Here is a 6,000-nt window from a genome sequence, read left to right on the forward strand (position 1 = left end):
TCCTCCCCAGCTAAGCCTGGAGAAGACTGAGGGCCCCCTAGCAATCAAAAGGTTAAGTTCCCCTTTATTTTCCCCCTCCCACGCCCTCCCAGGATAACCACCCCCATTTCCAAGGCAGGACCTGCGGTCCCAGCTGCTTTGCTGCTCTGTGTCCGTGCCCAGGCCGGGCAGCCCCCACAGCGCCTCAGGCCCTCACTCTGGTCCAGGCCCAGAGCCGCCTTTGGCCTGGCCTGGGTCTTCTCTGGGGTGCGGGGAGACTAGGGTCCCGCAGCCCTGGGACTTCCAGACCGCCTCCCAGGCTCCAGGAAAGCGGCTCCCGCCCTCTGAGTGGGGCGCGCGGGGCGAGGCCGCGGGCCCGGCGACTTCGGAAGAACTGGAGGAAGGAGTGGGAGGAGGGTGACCGGCCGGCAGGGGGGCAACTGTGGGGGCAGCGCCCGTGGCCGCGCTATTAGTGAGCGGCCGCGCTCTGCGCGCCATGGCAACCGCTCCCCCCGCGCCGCGCCAGCCCGGCCGCCCCGGGCGCAGTGCGCTCCTCTCCTCCCACAGGTGGCGGCGTGCGCGGGCGGACACGCACGCACGGGCACGCACACACACTAGGGCTGCGGGAACGCCCGGGGGCGCGCCGTGGGCGCCAGGTGTGCTGGGTATCCCTGCCCTCCCTCTACCTATGGGCGTGTCCCCAGGTGCTCCTGATTGAGCCCGAGGGGTGTGTGTACTCGAGAATGTTCTGCTTGTGTCTGGGTGTGTCCCGGGCGTTTGTGTGTGCATTCCTCAGTGTGCCTGTTGTGCCTGTCTCTGTCCTTGAGGGTATGTTTGTGCTCGTTTGCCTTATTATCCCTAAATATGTGTCTCTGATTGTGACTGCGTTAGTGTAACTGAGTCTACCTCTTTGTGTGTGTGTGTGTGTGTGTGTGTTTCCAGTGTGACTGTGTCTGCTAGTGCCTGGAGGTGTGTGTGTGTGTCCTAAGTGCATGTGTTTATGGCCCTGGATTTTCCTCTGGATGAACTCCCTGGGTGTGTCTGTGACTGTGTGTGCTTGGATGAGTATTTGTGTGTGGATCTGAGCATATGTCTTGTGTGTGTGATCCCCTGGTGTCTGCAAGTGACCCTGTGTCTGGCAGGGCAACTCCATCTTTGTGTGATCCTGTCTGTATGTCCCTGTAAATGTCCTCAGGAGTCTGTCTCCCTATATATGTCACTGTGCCTTCCCGGGAGTGCCATAAGTGTGTGTCCGGGACTGTGGCTGTGTGTCCAGGGGCTGCTGGCTCTATGCCCTCCCTGGCTTCACTCCCTGCTGCCTGAGCCAGCCAACACCTGCTCCCTGAGCACTGGCCCCCTCCCCCAACCTGGCAAGGACAGGGAAGGACACGGAGACAGACTCCGACAAGGAGTCAGAGACTGAGAGATAGGAGGAGGACACAGAGAGAGCAGAGGAGGCTGGAGGGGTGGACACCCAGAATCATGTGATCAGCCTCAGAGACCGAGACCCAGAAGTGAGAAACAAATGTCAAGATCCAGATACTTGAGAGAGAGACACCCAGAGGTGCAGAGACATGGAGACTCGGAGACACACAGGGCCCAGAGCACCAAGTCCGGAAGTGCTGAGGCAGACCAGAGATCAAGGCAACCTAGCTTCCCTCCCTCCCTCCCTCCTTCTCACTCTAGAGTTTCTAGCCCCAAAAGTGCCTCCCTCACATACCCAAAGCAGAGTTAGCCTGACCCTGGGAGTCTGGGGCCCTGGGGCTAGAACCCAACCTCCACCTCACAACTGGCTTGTGTGTGCGTGCCGAGTGTGTGTGTGCTGTTCTGGGCTGGAGCCTACCTTGCACACAGCCCTCCCCTATTTTAAACCACCCTCCACACGCTGTTACCCACATTTTTTACAGGCTCAGATCATGTACACCTTTACACACATACCACACAGTTGACCACATTCATTCAAACCCAGAAACATGCCCTGGCTCTCCCTATCTCAAAACACATCTGCGCACAGGGCCAGAAGCTCTGCCACGCACACAGCTATACCAGCAAGTCTCTCATCTTCCTAAGCTCCTCACCTGGCCATTCACCCCTCAGCAACCCCCAGGACAGTTTCCAAACTCCTGCCCCTCACAGGGAAAGACACATGACCAAAGGTGTCAACTCCATCAGACTATACACTCAAAGGCAGTGACCCTGCCTGTCCTGTTTGCTGTTGTATCAAGTGCTTGGAACTTTATAGGTGCATAAGAAATACTTTTTAAATGAATGAATGAATTCACTCAAGGTCTATCTTACTCAAAATATCCATAGTAATTTACAGCCACCCTGAGTGAAAAACACTAATAGATATTACAGTGTACACACCAGAAGGCACCATGCATACACCCAGGACAACACATCTAAATGTAGGTGTGTGCAAATACCCAGCACAATAGCTAGGTTAGAGGTTCTCAGCTTTATAACACAGTACATTGTAACTCCCTGGGGAGCATTAAAAAAAAATCCCAATGTCCAGACCCCACCCTGAACCAACAAAATAGGAATCTCTCGGGAGAGGACTTGGGCATCAGCATTTTTGAACTATACACTCAAAGGTGTCTACACTCTCCAGGCGATTCCTGTCTACAGTAAGGTTGAGAATCACTGTCTAGAGGAATAGACTGTAAAATGTTGACACAGGGGTTGTTACCAGGAACAGGGGTGGAGTGGCCTTTCGTTTGTAATAGTACAGTGAAGCACCAACTCTGGAACCAGGTTACTTGGGTCTGAACCCTGATGTCACCACTTACTACTGAGTCCAAACCAAAAAAACCAAACCTGTTGCCGTTGAGTTGATTTTGACTCACAGAGACCTTATAGGACAGAGTAGAACTGCCCCACAGGGTTTCCAAGGAGTGCCTGGTGGATTCAAACTGCCAACGTTTTGGTTAGCAGCCATACTGAGTAGTCTTTGCAAATCACCTCTCTTCATTTGAATTTCCTGTACGTAAAATGGGGATAATAATAGTTACAATAAAGCCTCACAGGGTTGGTGTGGAGACCAAATCAGTTAATAATATACATAAAGTGTTTAGAACAGTGCCTGGTACATAGTAAGTGCTATATAATTGCTATTGTTTCTGTCATATGAAATTTATTACAGAATGGATTAATTTTTGGATAAATTTTATAAGCAGAATTTTTTCCCTTTAAATTGTTATGAAAAAGCAAGAGCTTGGAGTCAGACCCTGGGCCAACTTAACATGTGATCTTGGACAAGTTATTTACTCCACGCCTCCAAATATGTCTTTTCATCTGTGTTGTTGTGTGCCTTCGAGTCGATTCCGACTCATGGCGACCTTATATGACAGAGTAAAACTGCCTCATAGGGTCTCCTAGGCTGTAATCTTTATGAGAGGAGATTGCTAGGTCTTTTCTTCTAAAGAGCAGCTGGTGGGTTCAAATTGCAGAGGGATACTTCAGTTAGCAGCCAAGCGCTTAACCATTGTGCTACCACCGGATGCCTTTCTTATCTGTAAATGAGATGAATATCTTTCTCCACCTCAAAGACTGTTTCAAGGAATAAACACCTCAGGGAGGTGTTTAATAAATGGTGGCAAAACCCCAAAATCCAGGAACCATGTTGCCATGATGCATTCTGGGACCAGGTGTGGTACTGTGGCTGTGCCCATCCGCTGAAAAAGAACAGACCAGGATGGGGTAACCCCACCCTGTCCTACTCACCTGGGTCCTTTTCCCCAGAGACCCCAGGGCCTAAGGACACAGAGCACCTTGCTTCTAAAACGATGGGCCCTGGGCCCTGGTAGGTCTCCCCTGAATCGGGTTTCCAAAAGACACCTCAGACCTCTACACTTTACTAAGCCACAGAACTGTGGACTGAGACCCTGCCCCTCCCTGAGCTCCCACTCTCTAGCTGCTACTTCCCTTCACCTCTCACAGAGCCTCTGTTCTCCTCACCAACCTCCCTCTCATCCCAGAAACCACAACTCCTTCTCTGGGTTCCTGTTCCTCTCCAGGAGCCCCAACTCTCCAAGTGAATCCACAAGCCCCCTTCAAGCTAATGAGTCTCCATGTCCCATCACTGAGCTATAATCACCTCCCTAAACCCCCATTTCCTTCACGGGTCTCCCTTCTACACCCCTCCCCCTTTCCTGAGCCCCAGGGCCCATACCCTTCAATACTTTTCCTCTCCTTCTCAAGCCCCATTCTCATTGTTGAGCCCCAATCCCTTTTCACTGAATAATCCTCCAGCCCCCAGGCCCCTCGGCGCTCCTCCGGAGCCTCACCCTCTTACTGAGCCCAGCCCAGCCTGCCCCACCTGGACAGCCTCCCCACCAGCCACTGAACACATTCATTTTCTCCATGCAGGCGGCTCTGGGGCTGAACACAGGCTTCCCATTGGTTCCTCTGATGCCACCCCCTCTAACCACCTCCACCCTGCTGGAGTGACCTTGCCAGAGCCTTCTCCCCTCCCCAAACACACACACAGTATCTCCTCCAAACAGACAACTGTGTGGCACCTACCTCCGGCCACCCTCTCACACCTCCAGTCCTTCGCCCACGCTCCTTCCTCCTCCAGGAGCTCCCTCATTTTTCTGCCAGGAACCCTAGCTAGCCTCCATTCTTTAAAGGCTTTCTCCTCTGAGAAGCTCCCCTCCTCACCCTCATGGGGTCTTAACTGCTCCTCGCCCCCACTTCCAGCACCATACTGGATTGTCAGCTTGAGTGCAGCGTTGATGGTGTCTCCCTCACCGGCCAGGGAGGGTAGGGACAGTGTCGTCATCTCTGAGCATGGAGGGGGCTTATGCGTGAGCCTTTACATTCAGCACAGAGGCTGCAGTTTTAGGGGACTGCTACCTGCTCTTGTCTGAGTCTTCCTGCCTCCTCTCTCGGATAGGGATGCCCTCAGACCAGGGGTTCCTCTGAGGCTCTTGAGGCCTGGGCCTTACTGGGTTGGGTTAGGAAGGGCAGGCCGGGTAGAGGCATCACTTGGTGTCCCCCTGAGCTTCAGCAGGGAGGGACACAGAAAAGCCACTTTCAGCAGAGCTTTAACATAAAATGGGTATATGGGAAAAACTGCTTCTTCAAGACCAGAAAGCCTGAGGGGGACACTTCTGGGTGGAGGGCAGCCAAGAGCTCAAGCCAAGAGCTCACCAAGGTAAGGGAATGGAAAATAGCACATCCTTCCAGGCCCACCAGAAATAGCCACAGGATTAGAATTGTCTTTTTTTCAAAGTTCACACAAGTTGGGAGGAAACACGGACCCAGCATGTGGGTTTCAGGGTGGAGAAAGGGGAAGGCAGAAAATGAAAAGTTGGGGTGACTTCTTGGGTCACACTCTGGGTTCTGCATAAGCAGACATGGGTGTTAGGGTAGAATGGGGGCTTGGAGGCAGAGGAGATCCAGGAGCTGAGGCAGAATGGAGACACACAAATAGGAGATACTTCGGTCCTAGTGGGAAAGGGGGGGTCCTCAAGGGTTCTTGGGCTTAGGATTAAACAAGTGTCTCACAAACAGGTATCCCTGAACCAGGGTAGAACTGTGGGGCCCAAAGGCTGGGGAGACATGGGACAAATGAAAGGATTAGAGGCAGAGACCTAGGGCCTGAGATGGAAAGGTAGTCTAGAACCAGGAGAGACCCAAGATCTGGCTTATAATGGCGGCTCATGGGGCAGAATAGGGGTCCTGGAGGCAAGCATCCCTGCACTTTGGAAAGAACGTATGGTCCAGGGGTAGAGGAGACCTGGGGACATAAAGAAGGGCTTATAGAAAGAGAGACCTAGGGTGAAATGGGGGGTGGGTAGGGGGCCCAGATGGCCCATATCTCAGGCAGAGGGCAAACTCAGAGGTAGGGGACCCGTGTAGACATTTCCACTTCTCCAGGGAACCAGTAGCTGGTGACAAATGTCAGCCGCGTCCCTTCCATTCCACCCACCCCCACTTGCCCCCTTTCACAAGACACAAGTTTTTGGTTTTTTTTTTTTTTTTTGCTTTTTTTTCATTTCTTTTTAATACAAA

The sequence above is a fragment of the Elephas maximus genome, chromosome 3 (genome assembly GCF_024166365.1).
Source record: "Elephas maximus indicus isolate mEleMax1 chromosome 3, mEleMax1 primary haplotype, whole genome shotgun sequence".
Classification (NCBI taxonomy): Eukaryota; Metazoa; Chordata; class Mammalia; order Proboscidea; family Elephantidae; genus Elephas; species Elephas maximus.